Here is a 19,178-nt window from a genome sequence, read left to right on the forward strand (position 1 = left end):
CAAAATACTGAATAAAAAATTTGAAATTTACTTTTTTATTGTGTACTAATGCAATTCTCATTAAGTTTATGTGAATGCAATCTTTGCACACTTTTGGATTCTATTTTCTTTCGTATTTCTATTACTACATTAGTTTGCTCCCCTAACAGGTACTATGTAACACACAAAATGTAATACTTTCAAGATGGCAGGCACGCTGTGTTGTTTTTCTAGTCAACGTTCTAGACTCCATCCACGCTTTTTTTTTTCTCTATTTTGATTTTTCACTTCTCTTTGGACAGGCCGATACAATTAACCTCTCGCAAAGCCCTCATAAATGTTGCGTTTCAAACCTGTGATTACTGTTGGGGCTTGGAAAGTGTCTCGGTGGGGGCTGGAGAGATGGCTCAGCAGTTAAGAGCACTGTCTGCTCGTCGGGAGGTCCTGAGCTCAGTTCCCGGTACCACGTGGCGGCTCACAACCATCTATAATGCGATCTGATGCCCTTGCCAAGGCTCCAAGGTCAGTTCCCAGCAGCCATGTTGGGCAGTTAACACTGCCTGTAATTCCAGCTCCAGGGACTCCCATGCCCTCGTCTTCTGGTCTCCTCGTCTTCTCACTTATTTTTGCACATACATGTGCATGCATGCTTGCACACACATACTTAATTTTTTTTTTTTTTTTTAATTTACAGTTTCACTATTGCTTCCATTTTTGGTCAGAGGCATGCACTGACATTTCCGGTAACCTTCTCCTGCTTGAGGGACATTAGAGTCACCCCAGAGAGCCTTAGGCACTCCACTTTTTAGAGCACCTCTCACGTAGAAAGCAAACCAGGGTCACTGGAAAAGGGGCTAGAGATTCAGTGTTCTTCCCAGGCGGTACCAGCGTGCAGGCTTGATCAAGATTGACTTAGCACATCTGGTTCTCCTTCACCCTGTACAATATTCCCAGAAAACTCGTGGACTGTAGAACGGAGTCGCCTCCTTTCTATCGGATAATTGCTGCTTTGATGAATTTCAAATGAGCCAGGACACTCCTGTTGTGACCAGTCCTTCTCCACGGCAACGCATTTTATCATTTGTGTGTGAATGGAACTTCATAATCCTCAGCCCGCACTCCGGCAAATTGCTTGTTAACCTTCTCCCTGATTAAGACTGCAAATAAAAATTCCATTATTCTTATCATCATCAGAAACTATACATTGTAACACTGGTTATTTTCTTTGTAGTCACTGTTAAGAAATTAAAATCATTCAAAACCTAATAACAAAACTACTTGTTATTCATTTAATTTCCTTCTGGAAGAGAAAGTTCTCATTAATTATTTAATTTTTAGAGACTTTTTTTTTTTTGCATTCATTAAATGAAACTTTAGAGAATATTAAAAAAAATCTTTCTAAGCTCAGAGATGGAAATGGCTAAAATTGAAGAAAATTCAGACATTTTTGTTGCCTATTAAATTCTTTTAAACAAATATGTAGTAAAAGAATAAAGATTTGCTAAAGGGAGCCTGATTTTGGGTGTGCTTAATGTTTTTTCTCAAGACAGGCTTTCTCTGTGTGGATCCTTAGCTGTCCTGGACTTGCTTTGTGGACCAGGCTGGCCTTGAACTCATAGAGATCTGCCTGCCTCTGCCTCTCTTGAGTTCTGGGCTTATAGGCATGCACCCAGCACCCAGCAACGTGTTTTAAGATTGAACAAGATGGCCAGAAGTCAGACTAGATGATACTACAGTGAAGAAACTACCACTCTTTCTGGTTTTCCTCCGGGTAGCCAGGATGGGTTCTTGAGCTCCATCAGGCTGAGCAGTGATGATTCCAATGAGCGTCGTTCACCTTGAGGTCAGGTAGCGAATGGCTGCTGGGCGCGGCATGGAGCAAGTGACCTTACACAGTGGCATCTGGACTGTCCTCCTGGAGCAGGCCCCACTCCCGTGGAGCAGGGCCCCTTCACTCCATACATCCGGCTCACCCAGCCTCTTTTCTAAATGTCCCCATCACCATCACTACGGAAATTCAGTGTGAATAACTGAAGTCTCAGGCTTGGAGAGACAGACTGTGATTTTAGGATTAGTGAGAGTTAGGTTAGTGGGTGAATTAGAAATCAGCATGTTAACTTTCTCCTTTTCAGGAGTCTGTTTGCCCTAAACATTCAATCTAGGCCCATGAATCTTATTCAAGAGGAGTGAAGCAGCAAGCTTTGCTGAACTCTCCTGCCCTCCATGTCCACCCTTTGCACTTTCTCCTTTGATTCTGGCTGTTTGCTATCACACCTGAGGTCCCAAATGCTTGGACCAAGGTTATTCTCTCTCCTTTTCGACATTACGAAAACTGTGTGTGAAATGGGAGATCAAACCATGCTTAGCCCTCCACACCTCCTAACTTACAAGAGCATTTAAATTAGCAAAAGGATATGAATTTTATACATTATATCTGATGTGTATTTCCAAAAATCTCATTTCATAAAACAAACAAACAAACAAACAAACAAACAAACAAACAAAAACACAAAGCCAAAGCCAGGCAAATATCTCACAAGGAAGATATTAGAATACTTTTGCCGAGTCCTTCAATGAATGTTTATCGCCACTTGTCAATCAACTTCCGAGAATGAAAGTTACAAAATGGCAAGCTGGAGTGTATGCATGGTTCCTAGGTTCTAGGCAGCATTGGGTTGAAATCCAGAGGCTGACCTTAAGTATTTTTGATCTCTCTCTTTCCTCCATTTATATAAAATGATAGATGAGGAACAAAGTGAAAAGGAGTGTGAGAGGACCCAGCAGGAGGTAGGAAATGGCAACCGGTTTTGGAAGAAGGAAAACAGATGAAGGAATGGCAATTGGCTTAGCTGGTTCAAAGCTGCTGCACCCAGAGCGCTCACGGAGCCGCTGCTTTGTTCTAGACAACCGCTGAGAGGCTCACAGCAGGCCAGATGAAGAGTGAGAGGAGGGATGGTTGGATGCTGGTCGTCAGCATCTTGAACAGAGCAGCTGTGATGAAGCACAGGAGATCCTCATGAGATCCGGGCCATTAACGTTCCCTCCTAGAGGGAGCAGAGGATGGCGAGGCTCATGGAACAAGACGCAGAGGCCCAGAAGACTCACAAGGTCGCTCTTCAAGGTCATATACATGGTAAACAATCTCTGGGGAAAGGGAAGACCCTTTGGCAGCATATTTGGATTCTGTCAGGGAATCTGTATTTCGTTGCAACCAAAATGAAGTTTTTGTTTCTATTACAGCTTCTGCTTAGCCGTTGACTGCATATAGGAAGGTTACCAGAAACCAGAGACTGTGTTTTGAGAGCCTGTTACCTTTTCAAGGTCTCTTGATTATTTTGTGACTTACGCTCACATGCTTCATTTACACATTTGGGGCAATTTTGCTAGTTGTTGGTAGAATCTAAGCAGTAGATAGTGTGATGCCCTATTCGTGAGACCCCAAAAGACCACCACCAGGAGTTGAGTCTATTGCAAAACACATGAGGATCTTTTTATTACAAGCTACAGCTTGGGCTCACACACCCTCACCTCCGAAGCAGTGAGAGCAGAGAACCTCACGCTCCCGATAGTTGGGTGATTTAAAGAGTCCGGCCCCTTCCAGTGCACCCAAAGCAGGGTAATTCTGCCTGGCAAGCACCTATTGGTTGAAACACGAAAGGGGATGCTGCATTTTGAACTGATTGGCTGGCTATAAGAAGGCCCCCAAACCATTAATGGTTTAGCTTCCCTTGTTTGGCTGTTTTAGGGGAGAGGGGCCGGTTTCCTAGCAACTGTATCTCTAGTGGGCAGGAGAAGAATGCAATAAGGCTGGTTCTTTCCCGCAGGTGGTCCGCAGGTGGCTGGACATGTCTCCACCTGGCTGGCCTTCGTTCAGGCTTCTGCTTTAAACTTTAAAACAATACTCACTGAGTTTTAATTCTTTGGTCTCTCAATAAGGCATTCTTTTTTCCTCAAGATTTTTTCTTATTTCATTAAAATATTTTGTTTCTACCACCTTTGTGGATGAAACAAATGCAAAAGTAACAAGTACAAATACACAGCCACACATACCCATGCATGTAAACACACACACACACACACACACACACACACACAAACACATACAGACACACCCACCCACCCAAGCACATCCGTTTATGTAGACACTCATGTATGCATGCACACATACAAACACACACGGGCACATACACAGCCACGCAGAAACAAACAACACACACAGACATATATACACACCCATGCAAGCGTGTACAAACCTGTTCATGAACACACAGAAACACAAACACAAGCATACCTTCCCATATACACACAAACACGCTAGCAGGAACACGTACACCTATGTGCGCACACACACACACACACACACACACACACACACACACACACACACACAGAGGCACACAGACACATACACACACCCACACATGCACACCCACACCCACACCCACCGACACACACACACACCTGGGACTCAGCAGCATCTCATTTTTCTTAGTCTGGGGGTTTATTTTCCAAGAGCGTAGAGCTGTGATTTTCTTAGTAGAACTAACACCGGTAATTCCTGCTGGTGAAGTTCTCCTGGTTTGGCAGACGAACTTTAGTGTTTTCTAACATGTACTTTGCAGCACTGTAGTGAGCACTAACATTTCAGAATTATTTGTTTTTAGAAGTTCTTTCTGAAAAGGGTATTTTACTGACCCAAGCAGTGTTTCATTATGATGTTTATGTGTGTGTATTATGTATTTTGGTTATTTCTCCCCACATTTGCTGGTTTCCTTGTTTCTCCAAAATGGGTTTCTTTTCACTTTCATTCCATTTTTTTTTTGTATGTGTGTGTGTAGGTAGACACGTGGGTGCAGGGGTTCACATGCATGCCATACTTCTGGAGGTCAGATCTTGGATATAGGTCCTCAGGCACCCTCCATCTTGAGGGTCCTTGAGACAGGGTCTCTCACGGGCTGGAACTTCCCCACATAGACCAGGCCTGCTGACAGCAAGGTTCTGGGCATCTTCCTGTCTCCAGCCCTACCTCAGAGTGCTGTGTGTACAGTCATGTGCTATCATGTGCTTGTTAAGGCTTTGAACTCAGGTCCCCATGCCTGTGAGGCCATCGTTTTACTGCCTGCCATGCCACCAGCTCTTCCTACCACATTAACTAAAAACCTATAGTCCTTCACGGGAAAGAAGACGCCCAATATTTGTCTTTCTGAATTCTGCTTCTTTTGTTCAGTGCCTTTTCCTGCGAATAATGTAATTTCATGCTTCTTAGTGGCCGAACAAAACTTCACTGTTTTGATGCAATGCACACACTAAGCTAATTCTGTCATATGGCTACAGTGACAGCAATAAACATGGATCTCAGCATGCCGGTTCTGTGGGATTTGGGGCTCAACAACACCAACAAACTTCAGTCAAGTAAGCTTGAAACACACTTGACCTAACAGTGTGAAGCTGTTTTCTCATTGTCTATAGAATGAGGATTCTTTCCTATTTTCATAAACGGATGGGGTCACCCCAGTCCCCAAACAGATTGGCCCCAATGCCCTAGTTTTCCTCCACTTTGCTTGTAGCACAAATGTTTTGTGAAGGTAATTCAGTGCTGAGATTGGGCATCTCATGAATCTACAATCATTAGGTCACTCATCCCCTCAACAAGTTTGAGACTCTTCCCTGACACACAGGGCTAACTGGTTGTTACTTGGTGGTGAGGACTATTGATTGTCCCTTAGAACACGTCTTCCCCTGATGGTAGAGCTCAGAAGTTTGAACTGCGTACGTAGCTCCCTGGAATAGAACCTTTCAAGCATTCTTTGTCTCAGATGAAAACACTGGTTGTATTCTAAAGGAACAGTTAAGAGAAATCCTTCCATCACATCTTCAAACAAAAGGGGCATATTTTAGAGTCCTCCCTCCTATTTCTGCTGGCTGGAATGCAGTTATGATGGCAGGAGTGAACGCAGTTGTATTAAAACAGGAGATGAAAGCCTAAGTTGAGGATGATGGTGGAGACGTGGTGATAGAAATCGCCTGGCTCACTCATGATTATGGAGCACAGTGTCGGCCAACCTAGTGTTTTACAGGAGAGAGATGTTAGTATTTAGGCAGCCTGCTTCTGGGTTGCCTAGCAACCTATGATGTCATCATGTGTCGCCAGCCAGGTAGCCACACCTGGCAGGTGTGGTTAAGTCTTTAAAAGGATCAGCCCACCACTTTGTCTCTCTCTTGTCTGTCTCTTGCCCTCTCCTCTCTTGCCCTCTCCCCTTTCTCTGTCGGGGCACCCCCTCTCTTCCCCCTATCATATCTTCCTCTCTTCTCTCTCTCTTCATCTTCATCTAATAAACCTCTTTCATATAAAATCTGCTGTGTGCATCATGATTTTATTTGGTCTTAACAAGAGAAACAACTTTAGTTACTCAAGATTCTCTCATTTTTCCTGAAATGACATAATTTTATTCTTCTTCGGGGCTGAGGAATGTCTTGTGGAGTCTGCACTGTAGTTGCAGTTACCATCCCCATATCCTGACCGATCACTGAGTCTACAGATGGGGAGGAAGAGAAGAGCTTGTTGAGACTTTGACGTCCCTGGGTGTAACATCCCTGAGTGCCGTGTTCAACTGGGTCACTGTGGTTTGCTGGCTCAGCAAGCAAACAAGGTTTTTTTTCTGATTGTTTTACTTCCTTCTTTCACACTTCTGTAAATAATAAGCCCTTCAGCTGCGACTTACCTTTCCAGAGGCCGATGTTGAGCCCGTTGAAAGAATTTACTCACAGTTTTCTTATACGGCACAGCTCCTCAGATTCCAAGGTGGGAGTCTGACACACTATCTCTTGCAGCACATGATTTTTCTATTTTCTTGGCCAGTTTTCAGCAGACATGAAGGAAGCGTGGGCAGTGTACTCAGCCCATTCTTTAACTTATTTAATAAAACCCTGATGGAGAGGTGGGTCTGTGGCGGGTCTCGCCATGTGACAATCTGAATGACAATGGCTCCCACAGAGCTCACAGAGAGTGGCACTATTGGTAATGTTGTCCTGTTGGAGGGGGTGCTCCGCCTGTTCCCTGGGGTTCCTATAGGTTCTGTGGATTCTTACAGATTTAAAAGATGGAATTCTTTAGGAGTGATCAGAACCTGGGGACTGGAGGGATGGCTCAGTGGCTAAGAGCACCCTTTGCTCTTGCAGAGGACTAGGGTTCAGTTTAAGCACCCACATGATTGCTTACAATCGTCTGTAACTGCAGTTCTGGGAGATCTGATGCCCTCTTCTGACCTCTTCAGGCACCAGGCGTGCATACAGTACACATACGTGTATGCAGACAAAACACCCTTACCTATAAAATAAATAGATTAAACAAACAAACCAAAAACCAAAAACCAAACCAAAACAAAACAAAAAACCAAAACCCAGACAATGTAAAAGTGTGAGGTCAGGGCTGTGGCTCCTGAAGACGCAGTGGTGGGAAGGGGGAGGCTTTCTGTAAAAGGATTAGGAAATATGGCATTTCAGTATGTTGGGAGCAATGTCAAGATTCTCTCCCGCCATAAGCCACAGATCCCTCCACAACTCATGCCCTCATTCTCCACTTCTTTCATAAATGGAGATGACCCTGATGACCCTCACCCCTCTTCCGTAGGTCACTGGATCCCACTGTCTCTCCTTGGTGCTTAACATTTTAGACCCTTTAGTCAAACAGTGTTTCAGTACTTATTCACTTTCTGTGGTCATTGAGACTTTGGATAAAAACTCAAGTAGCTATGAAGGGGGCTTTGAAGGAAACATGACTCCTCTAACTTAGCTCTTCAGCTCTCAGTGAGTTGTCAGTAATGCTGGGTGGAGTTTTTCCACTTGTCAATGACCAGGTTGTGAATATCTTCATATATACTTTCTATTAATGTTACTGTAGTTTCTGTTTTGAAATAAAAATTCTGAATGCGAAAACAACATTAAGAAAAAACAGAGAACTACTTCTGGCATCTATAGATTTATGCATACAAATTTGCACATAGAGGCGTTTCCACACATGCTCATGCTTGCACACACACACACACACACACACACACACACAGTAATAATGAAGCCATAAGAAGAGCTAGAAGAGCATTATTCACCAGCCTAGTGATATTGATTTAGTCACTACAGGCATTTGGGGGGGGGGGGGGTAAGTCAATGCATGAGATTTCTAACTGTCTCATTTATGTAACTGTTGAAACCATGTCTTTACAGAGAAAAGGGTCAGGTGTGGGGGTCAATGAGGTTCATGTGGTCACAGAGCTCCACTCCCACATCTTTTCTGTTTCCATGCACCCCATCTTCACTGCTTCCCAGGTCTGCGAACAACCTTGGCTGTCAAAGAACGTGCTGTGTTAGTGACGTCAGAAGAGGAGAAACCAACACCTGCTTTGATAAGTAGGTCCTTTCCCAACTAACTTGCTGGTGCCTGCTGGTGACTGACAGCAAGACCCACATTTACTACTTGTAGGGGGGAGCACAGGCACATTGCAATGCTGATGGCACTGGCCACGGAAAAAAGCACAGGTTTGTTTTCTTGGTCATTTAGACCTCTCATTTCTAACCCTCAGCTGTCTCTGCGTGTATGTGTTTACGTGTGCACGTGCATTTGTGTGCACTGTGGACATGCAGGTCAGAGGTCAATGCTGGGTGTCTCCCTTAGCCACTCATCCCCTTATTTTTTGAGTCAGAGTCGCTCACTGAAGCCAGAGCCTACAGAATCACTTAGTGAAGCAGTGGCCAGCGAGTTTCAAGGCTCCTCTGGTCTCTGCCTCCTCATGCAGGGATTACTTTTAGAGTGGGAAGGAAATGAGAGATCGCTCTGATGAGGCCGGATTAGTTAGCAAAGGCACCGGTTGTTAATAAGCAAAGCCTCTTCCTGCTTAATTTCATGCACTTCCTCGAGTCTCTCCTGCATTTCACCATGAGCTGAAGCCCGAAGCTGAGCGGCTGCTGGCACTGTGTTCTTGGTCTTTGTTGCTTTCAGAACCATAAACTAAATAAACCTCTTTACATTATAAATCCCTCTATCTTGAATGTTTTTCAACAGCACCAGAAAGTGGACTAAATCACCCATATAACAAAGTTCCATTTGCATATTTCCTTGTCACTCAACCTAAACAAGTACCTAACGTTCTTCCTCATTTATGACAGTAGATTGTGAGACAGTTAATTTTGTAATATTTTCATTCACTCATTTCTTTCCTTTATTGCAAAAAAAAAAAAATCCAAAAACAGAACAACAAAAACAAAACAAAAACAAAACATCAAAACCATTTTTCAAGTTCTGTCCCCAAACAACTTTATGGATTTCCTTCCTTGCATTTTTTTCCCTGTCAGCCCAGCCTGGGACATTCATCCTGTGCTTCTTTGTTATATTCAGAGCTTCCCCTAAAGTTTTATTGAAGCTCATGAATCTCTTTCCTCAGAAAAAATGTAACTGCACATGGGCTGTTGAAATGCTGAGTCATGAAACTCACAGACGCTAAAGCCAAGATTGTTGTCCTAACATTTCTCTTTGTTTGTAATATTATCATTTATATTCTATCCATGTGGCCCTCAGGTTCATCTTTTTAATGTCACCCCACGTAAAAGACTGGCGATGACTTCTTAAACCTTAGAATAAAACTTCAAGCTCATTTGGATGTTCCAAGCGACTTTTTTTCCAATTCTGTGAAAGGCACTCAAATTACTCTTTCATTTTTACGGCCTCAAACACAGATATAAAATAAAGTCAACAATAAGAAGAGGAACAACAATAAGAGGTGCCTATTGGCTGAAGACTTTTACATATAAGGGAGCTCTGTGGTGGGTGCATTTATGCTAAACATCCCCATTCCTTGACCTGTCATACTGACTTACAACTGTCTCCTCCCTGAATAGTGAATGCAGTTGGGCCAGTCAATCGCTTTGCCAGGGATCACTACCGGGGAAGGTGGGTTCACATTAAACCATGCTAAGGAGATAAGAGGAACACTTATTTTTAAATGAGATGGTGTACCTTTCTCTCTGCCTTCAATGCAGTCTCTGAGCTGCCTTGCAGTTCTGTCGTGTCAACATGCCTTTCCTTTTTCTCTGCTTTTCCTTATTCTTCTTTGTCTCTTTCTTTCAGATACTGGCCAGGCTCTTACGTCTATCTTTTAAAAATCTCCAAAGCCTTCCCCTTCCCTCCTTCTTACCATGCAACTGCTTGTCAGACGTGGTGGATCTCCATGGCTTACACAAATGTCATGGCTCTCTCTCTTTCTCCTAAACTCCTATCTATGAATCTGTAGTAAGTGTCTCTCTAAAACCCACCCCTTGTTGTCTGTAAACTTACTTCTTTAAATTTGCAACACAGGAGTCCAAAAAAAAAAAAAAAAACCCACTGGCTTTGATGACCATCAGTTTTCAGGACTATAGTTCCCCAAGAAACTCCATCACTCTCAAAGACACCCGGGCATTCCTGTAACCCCCTTGTTTTGCTCAAGTTCCTGTCCTTGTCTCTCTGACCCTGTGAGGACTGTGTGTGAACTTTGGAGATAGGTGAACTAGAGTGTGGCTCTCCTGCCTATACCAGTCATCTGACGTCTGAGCCTCACTTCTCCTAGAAACTAGGAACACAGCATCTAGTTCACAGGATGACGATGGGGATCAGAACCTGACAGCACAAAGTGCCTGGAGGACCTAGGACCCATCCTACATATATATTTTTTTAAAGCTCGGTATACAGTTTAAATGTCCTCTGCTTTAATAAATGATCACTGAAATTTTCTTGTGGTTGAACCTTCTCGTAGAAAGCATTGCCCCCACAATCAGCCCGCTCTAACCACTGAATGGCTGGATGCCTTCAAAAGCATCAGCTAGATTTGTGTGCTTATACTACACCGTCCGTCAGAGTGAGACAGGGGCAGAGAATCTCCATCTAAGTGAGCTACCCTCAGTTGTAGTTGTGGTATCTGACCTTTCCCAGCACTGAGCACAGCAGAAACTCAGGTCACCTTACAGGTAGGCTCAGGCTGAAGCCCACGATCTCAGAAAGCCCTGGTGAAAAATGGCACCATGGAACCAGGGCAACTGGTGTGAGGAATGTTGAATGCTCACATTGGTGGATTCAGGAGGGGGTGGAATCTCATTTTCACACACCAGTTGGTGAAAGCCTCTCCCAGCGGTATCGTGGAGTGGAGAATGATGTACCCTGCTTACTCCATGTAGAATGTGGGAACGAGTCAGTCTCAGCCCACTTCCACACTAACCACAAAGCTTCAGTGGAAGGTCCCCCTGGTAGAGTCTGCTCCAAGAAGTAGTCTCCAGGCAGAGGAGATGAGAGGAGCTTCCCTTCTCAATCAGTGGAGCTGCTAGGGACCCAGGCTGTCACGCCGCATTCTCTGAAGGGCTGGAAAACCCATGGAGGCAGGAAGAAGTGGGGCCATGAGTGACCTGAATTAGAAGGTTGGTCTCAAGCCTCTGCCTCTTTCCTTCCTTCCAGCCTGGGGGTGGGGAAACGCGCTGCTGCGTTTTCCACTGCAGAATTGGCAAGCTCTCGCTCTCTCGCTCTCTCTCATCAGCAGAGGAGTGCCTGTCCTTATCCGTAGCAACCTTCAGACAACCTGACTCATGCCCTATATCTTGACATCCTGTCCTGGGGCAAATTGGTTTGAGCTGCGTTTTGAAATGACATTCAAGAGGCGGTGGAAACTGATCTCCCTTCCCACCTGACCAGAGACAGCCACCAGGAGGGCAGGGCACTTACAGGGGAGCATGCTCCAAGTTTAACCTTCTCTAGCTCAGCTTTCCTGTCCTGCTCCCCGGCTGGGGCTCCACTTTTTCCAGGGTAGAGTACGCTATCTGTGAACACGCTCTCCAAGAGTGGGGGAAGCTGGGTGCCTCAGGCCGCCCACGGGTCACGCTCACCTCTTGTCAGGTCTGAGCATATTCAAGACATGGTGCTGGGACTGGCTGGGACCATTCTGGGTGTCAGAGTGCCTCAAAGGTCTGGTGAAGTCAGAGGCCCCCTCCTAACTCACATTTAATGGGTTCATCAACCCCAAATAAGCTGTAGAGCCACCCCTAACCAGGGGCTGAGCAAGCCGTCAACCAACACGTGGGAATTGTCACCCTCTCCCTGTGGAGCCAAGCACAAGTGTTCGGTGAAGGGTCTCAGGTATGGGGGTCAAGGGGACACTGAGCTGATTGTCTTTTTTAGGTGAGAGATTTATTAAAAGAGTTATCAACACCAAAGATGAACAGGGAGCAGCACCTCAGCCTCCGAGGATATTGAGTTCCCTGAGAGAGAAGGCGAGTTCCTCCTTCCAGGTTTCAGAGGAAGTGGGGGAGGTTCCAAGCCCTGGGCAATTGACAGGTAGACTGTAGTATGTGCTTGCAGTCCTGTTTTCTTTGATTCCTGGATGGCCAGGGGAAAGAGAGGGAATCTGTTAGTCAGGTGCCAGTATGCAAAATCAGCTATGAGGAATGAGGAGATCAAGAATCTAGAAAGAGGGCTGGGGAGATGGCTCAGAGGTTAAGAGCCTTGACTGCTCTTCCGGAGGTCCTGAGTTCAATTCCCGGCAACCACATGGTGGCTCACAACCATCTACCATGAGATCTACTGCCCTCTTCTGGCGAGCAGGTGTACATGCAGATGGGGCATTGTATACATAATAAATAAATCTTAAAAAAAATCTAGAGAGACAAGTTGATGGAGAAGCTTTACTAAATGGAGTGGCCCTGGCTGACAATTGTCACGAGGAATTGTTGTTATAGGCACCTGGGGGAGACGAACTGTGTGCTTTTGGTGAATTTTAGTTTTCATGCTTATTTTATGTGTCAGGGTGCTTTGCTTGCGTGTGTGTCTGCTCACCAGTTGCATGCCTTGTGCGGGAAGCCTGACAGCATGCAGCAGACAGGGTGCTGGGGAAGGAGCCGAGAGTTCCACATCTTGATCTGCAGGCAGCAGAAGGAGACTGCTACCCTGGGCGTAGCTTGAGCATAGGAGACCTCCAAGCCCGTCCGCAGAGTGACCCTCTTCCCTCAGCAAGGCCACATCTACTCCATCAAGACCATCCCTCCCAATAGTGCCACTCCCTATGGGAGTCACCTCTGTCTCTATATTATGTGCACAAACCTGTAAGGCTTAGATTTCTCAACAAAAGCCCAGGGGCTGGAGAGATGGCTCAGAGGTTAGGGGCACCGGCTGTTCTTCCAAAGGTGCTGAGTTCAATTCCCAGTTATCACATGGTGGCTCACAAACTTGGAAAAGCACCCTAAACGTACCTTATCCCACCCGAGCAGGAGACCAAGTACATCTTGAAAACAGGATGATTTTTCTACCCGAATATGCAGACATGGGGAGGCTTCCGCACCCTGCAGTGGTGCCATTTGACCACAAGGTGGCAGAGTCCCCCAAACAGTAAGTTGAAGACATTCAGGACACTCGCCCTAATCCCATGCAGCTCTGTCAAGCTGCCTCATTGTTTTGGCTCTCAGTTCTGTGGGCACTGTCGTTGGCAATAGCAAGAATTAACCTTCCATCTTCGAATGCTCAAATAAAGTCAAACTGTGAGATTCTCACCCCTTCCTCGTCTGCCTGATGCTTCCTGTTCCTCTTAACAGTGTTAGCGGGAGGGAGACGCAAGCCGGAGCATCCCACAAGGGGATGGAACATTTAGCTCTGCTGTGACGACTTGGCTTGACAAGCTAAATGATGATCCGACAGGAATGGGGGCATATTAATATCTTTGTTTCCATTTTGGGCCTTTTCTTGCAGGTTGTAAGATACAGTAATCTGTAGCAGCCCACACAGGGCTATCACAGAGCCCTGCTATTTTAAACGGCCTCATTGGGTTTCTCATCTCTGTTAGGAGAACTGGAAGGTGTGGGAAGATGAAAGAGGCGTGGAAAGACAATTGGCTCCGTGTTTCATATGCCTTTATGTAACCGTGAGGAGGTCTTACATAAAGAACACAAGGAGGAGGAGGAGGAGGAGGAGGAGGAGGAGGAGGAGGAGGAGGAGGAGGAGGAGGAGGAGGAGGAGGAGGAAGGAAGGAAGTGAGCATGCGGTTGATGGGTAGATCCTCTCTGGCCACTCAGCTTGTATGGAGATGGCAGCCAGCAGTAGCCGGGCAGAAAACCCTGCCTCAGAAGATGCATGCCTTCTGATCTGAGGCGAGTAATGTTGCTTCTACTTGAAAAGATTTTTGTCACACAAAGCTAAGCAAATCTTGGCAAAACATCACAGGCAGGGCAGAAAATAGTCCCAGTGTGTGAAAATAAACAGCAAAGTCATAGGTATCCAGGACGTGTGTGTGTGTGTGTGTGTGTGCCAGAGGTCAATATTGGGTGTCTTCCTTTGTCCTCTCCCACTTTTTTTTTCTTTTTTTTAAGATAGGGTTTCTCACAGAGCCTGAAGCTACCAGATTGAGTTAGATGGCCTGGCCAGCATGCCGGAGGATCCTCCTCTCTGTGTGCCTCTAGTGCTGGGAACACAGGTGTGTGTCACCATTCTTATCATTTTTATTTGGATTCTAGGCATCCAAATTCCAGTCCTTAAGAACCTGTGACAAGCACACCACCAACAGAGACATCCCCTCAGCCTCGAGGGCTTTTTGAATATTCTGCAGATCTGCAATGCTGTGTCAGTCTGAGAGCTCTTTGACCCCAAGCTTTAAGGATTGCCTGCTCCCCATTAAACCCCTTGCCTCTGATGAATTATTGAAACAGAAGCTTGGTTAAGGAAAGCAGAATTTGTGTCTTTTCTCCCCCTGTGGATTAATCTGTGGCCACCAGGAGCTCTTGGCATAATCAAAGCTGAGCGGGGCTCTCGAAGCTTGTTGCGGGCTGGGAGGTGCTTTGGAGCACTGGGTTCAGGGGAGGTTGCCGGGACAGCCTTGGCTCAGCCAGAGCTCCAGAGCTCCGCACTGCAGAGCTTTGCTGCAGTAAGGACTGCCGTAGGCAAGCCAGTTTATCCCTGTTAAAGTCACAGCACTGAACTGGCTCCCTCGCTGGCCCCGCCCGGGAGGACTCTAATGGCTGAAGGGTCTTCCGGGGTTCTGTGTTGTCAGCCCACGCCCCGGGGCTGTAGTCTGAGAAAGGAGGAAGGGGAGATTTTCAGATTACATTTTTAAAATCAGCTTTATCATACTGACCCGGCTGCTGAACACTCTGCCTTGTTTCAAGGGTAAAATTCTTCCCGGATGTTCAGTAGTCAAACCCCCAGAAAGAGCTGTACTTCCTGCATCAGTTGGACCACAGGACCCAGAAAAGTTGTCTGTAGCAAGGGAACAAGATCTCACCAACCACTGCCAAATTGCCTGGTAGGACGTTCCCTCCACTCAGGACTCTTCCCAACCAGCTCCGGGCACATTCGCTTCACACGTACCTAAGCTACAACGCTGGACAGACCCGGTCACAGAGAGGAAACAGGGACCAGCAGGACTGTTTTCCTCCCAGCGGTAGTTCTCTTGTAAAAGAGGCAGAGGTCCAGAAACCACTTTTCTTTTTTCTTCCTTAGTAGGGAGCTAGATTACATGGTAGCATGAGTATATATTTATTTATCATTTATACAATATCCTGCCTGCATGCCAGAAGAAGGCACCAGACCTCATTATAGAGGATAATGGTTGTGAGCCACCATGTGATTGCTGGGAATTGAACTCAGGACCTTTGGAAGAACAGCCAGAGCTCTTACCCTCTGAGCCATCTCTCTAGCACATCGTTTTATGACAGATTTTCTTAGTTATTTATGTAAGTTCTAGGGCCTATCCTTTTTGCCTTCTCTTTTTTCTTGTATTTACCTCCCCTTTCTTTTTTCTTTCCTTTTCTTTCTTTTCGTTTGCTTGTTTCTTTGTTTGCTTTTTTGAGACAGGCTTTTTCTGTGTAGCCCCGGCTGTCCTGGACTCGCTTTGCAGACCAGGCTGGCCTCACCTCAAGCAGAGCTCTTAACAGCACCTTGGTTTTCCTCTGTAAATAAGTTCTTCAGTCTCCTCTCTTTACTCGATGAGCATGAATAGGCCTCCACCCTGACCTTGAAAAAAAGCGTAATTAATAATAAGGGAAATACGTTTTGATATAGAGCCCACTTCCTATCTTGTCTATGCTGAAAACAGCACAGCTCTTGCCTTCAGAGAGCTCACAACTTTGGTGCAGTGTCTATGTAGGAGATAAAGAGCTAAATAAAGAGCTCTCCACCTCACAGTATCCTTTAAAGTTAAATCCAATACATGTGTAAATTCCGAGAAGTACACTATCAGATGTGTGAAACAAATGTGCCAACATATCTGGCTAGGACACCAGCTCAAGGAAAGATTGAAAAGAGAGATCATGAGCCCTCCAAGGTGGGAGAAGAGGAAGGCTTGGGAAGCATTACCTGAACTAACTATGTAGGACTAGGCTGTGGGAATGGGCAGGTTGAGAAAGGGTAGGGAAAAGACTGCCAGGTCAGAGGGAGGATTTGGTGCTGGGAAGGTCCAAGTTGACCCTGAGTTGTGGATGAAAAGGTGCATGTTTTCTTATGTGCGTCCTTAAGCCAAGAAGAGAACACGATAAAAATGATGCTTTTAAGTTGATTAATCTGGCACTGCAGCACAGCATCGATTAAGGAGGAAGAGAGACCTCGGTTGGGAAATTACTGCAGTAGTCTAGACAGGAGATGCGTGAGTCCTAAAATACAAATGTGCTTATGCTCAGCAACGGCCCCCTTTCCGGCCACCCATTATACTGTTAGATCCACCTCTCAGGCTTTCCCTGGCCATCTTTGTAAGTGACAGCCCTTGCAAGGAAGAAATATTATCCTTCTGTAAATGAAAAAAAAAAATCAAGGCTGAGTGTGCTGCTCAGTGTTGGACACTTCTACAGCATACATGAGGCCCTGCATTGGATCCCCAGGGCCAATCAATCTGACCATCCATCCTTCCATCTATCAGTCAATCAGCTTAATCAATCAGTCAATCAAGCTTAGAGAGGTTATATAATTTGGGTTAGTTCCTATAACTGAGATTCTGGGTGTTGGATCAGTTAGTTTCTGGCCCAGAGCTTTCTGTATTACATAATAGTTGTCTTTCTTAGTGGACTATGCTGCTGCAGGGTGTGTGCGTGTGTGTGTGTGTGTGTGTGTGCGTGTTTGAGTGTATGTTTGTATGTGCATGTATGTGTATGTACATATGTGTGTACGTGCGCATGTCTAAGTGTGTGTCTGTGTGTAAGTGTCTGTCTGTTTGTGTGTGTGTGCTGCCTTCATCTAAAACAAGTACATCGTCATTCTGAGGACTGGGAGACAGGAACTCAGGCATTCAGACTGAGCTGGAAGAGGCAAACATTTTCACTGTTGACACAAAGAAAGCAGATTCAATCAAACACAAGCGACTTGGGAGGGTGGATGGAAAAATAGAAATTTAGCTGTGTGGGGACATTGCTCATTGGTAGAACATTTGTCTAGTATACACAACCCCCAGTACTGGAAAAAAATGAATATGCATACCAAAAGATATTTTGCTCTGGAGCATCCATGAGAAAATGATCTGAAGATAAATAATTGAGAAAGAATTAGAAACCGTTGGCATAACCCATCAGAACTCTGCGTTTTAAAGAGTGTGTGGAAGGGAGATAAGGAATGAATCTAAGTTATATTTGAATCACAATAGCATAAGAATGGAAATTCAGATGTTTAAGGGAAATTCAAAAGGCTCTGAGGTGCCATCATAGAGAATGTTTCTAACATGAAGATTCCTCCAAAGGCCGAGAGATGTGTTGTAGGATGTGATACGGGAAGTAAAAAGCAGGACCAAACTCCAGGAAAGTACCACAGCCTAACAACATGCTTTCTAACATCACCTATTAAAGAATAAATACTTATTTACCATTTAAAAACCTCCACTTGTGGACCTATAACACACTTTGAAGTTCTTACTCCATGTCATAAAATACGTGTAACCTCAGCTCCTGTTTCTTCAGAATTTAAACATGTCAAGACATAAATTTTTTGGAATTTAAATACATTTTTTATTTTAGGCTTAGAACACTCAACACTGAAAGATGGGTGCTGGCAGAGGAGTTGGAACGTTGCCTCGTCTCTTTGGAGTATTGGGTTTTGTGTCAAAGGCGAATGACGAATGTGCTTACTGGAATCTGAAAGCTGAAGGGCTAATTTATAGCAAGCCCTTAAATGAACCAAAACTGGAGCTTACCAATTAGTCTAAACAGGTTGGCCAGTAAAGCTCGGAGACTCTCTGTCTCTGCCTCCCCAGTAGTGGGATTACAAACAAGTACCACCATGTCCCTCGCTTTGAAAATGTGAGTTCTAGGGATCGAATTCAGGTCTCTATGCTTGTATAGCCAGTGCCTTATTGACTGAGCTATCTTTTTAGGTACCCTTGACAAGCATGCAACTGAGTCTTCATAAGTATGTTGCATTTAGGTAAAATGCATATCACTTGACTCAGTCTTCCAAGACTGGTAATTAATTGGTGATAAGAACATTAAGTCTCAGGTGACAGGGGAGCTTGAACATCTTGGCTACAGCTCTATCCACTCTGCACAGAGCTCTTAAAATCTTGAAAGGTCAGGATTTAATTATCATGAAGAAAGTTGGAGGTTACCCACGATGTGCCCACAATTCCCACGTAACGTAATCATTCTCCTTGCAAAGGTCGATGAACCTGGTTACCCTGCTTTCTGCCACTTACCAAAAAGGTCAGTTGTTCAGCCATCTTGGGACTCATCTCATGGGCTCCTCTCTGCCTGACCAGTGCCTCTCCAGGTCTATCCTGGAGAGAAAGGTTCAGAAGCCCAACTGCCTAGATTCTGTTTTCCCATAGCCAGAGCTGAGTCTGACAGAACCGAGCTGTTGCAGTGTCCTGGCTTTCCGGAAGGGTGTCCCTAGCGTGTGTCTTGTGACATCTCTTTTTTTTAACCACAGTTTTTTTGCTGTTTAAAAAAGGATTTAACTTTTAAGTCTTCATGCAAATATGTCTTACATGTTGAGCAAATACCCTATATTTGATAATCCCCTTTCTTTTCCCTCATCCCCCATGTTAGCTCTCTGTGTTTCCTTAGACAGTTTAACTTTTGCTTTCATGTCATATATACATATATAATTTTATGTATGTATGCAAAATATAGGCATGATAGATGAAGGAAAAGATATTTGTCCTTTTGAGGAGGCCTTGATTTGCTTAATATGATAATCTCCAGTTATATCTCTTCTGCAAGGAACCTATCTT

This window comes from Meriones unguiculatus, chromosome 9 (assembly GCF_030254825.1).
Source record: "Meriones unguiculatus strain TT.TT164.6M chromosome 9, Bangor_MerUng_6.1, whole genome shotgun sequence".
Lineage (NCBI taxonomy): Eukaryota > Metazoa > Chordata > Mammalia > Rodentia > Muridae > Meriones > Meriones unguiculatus.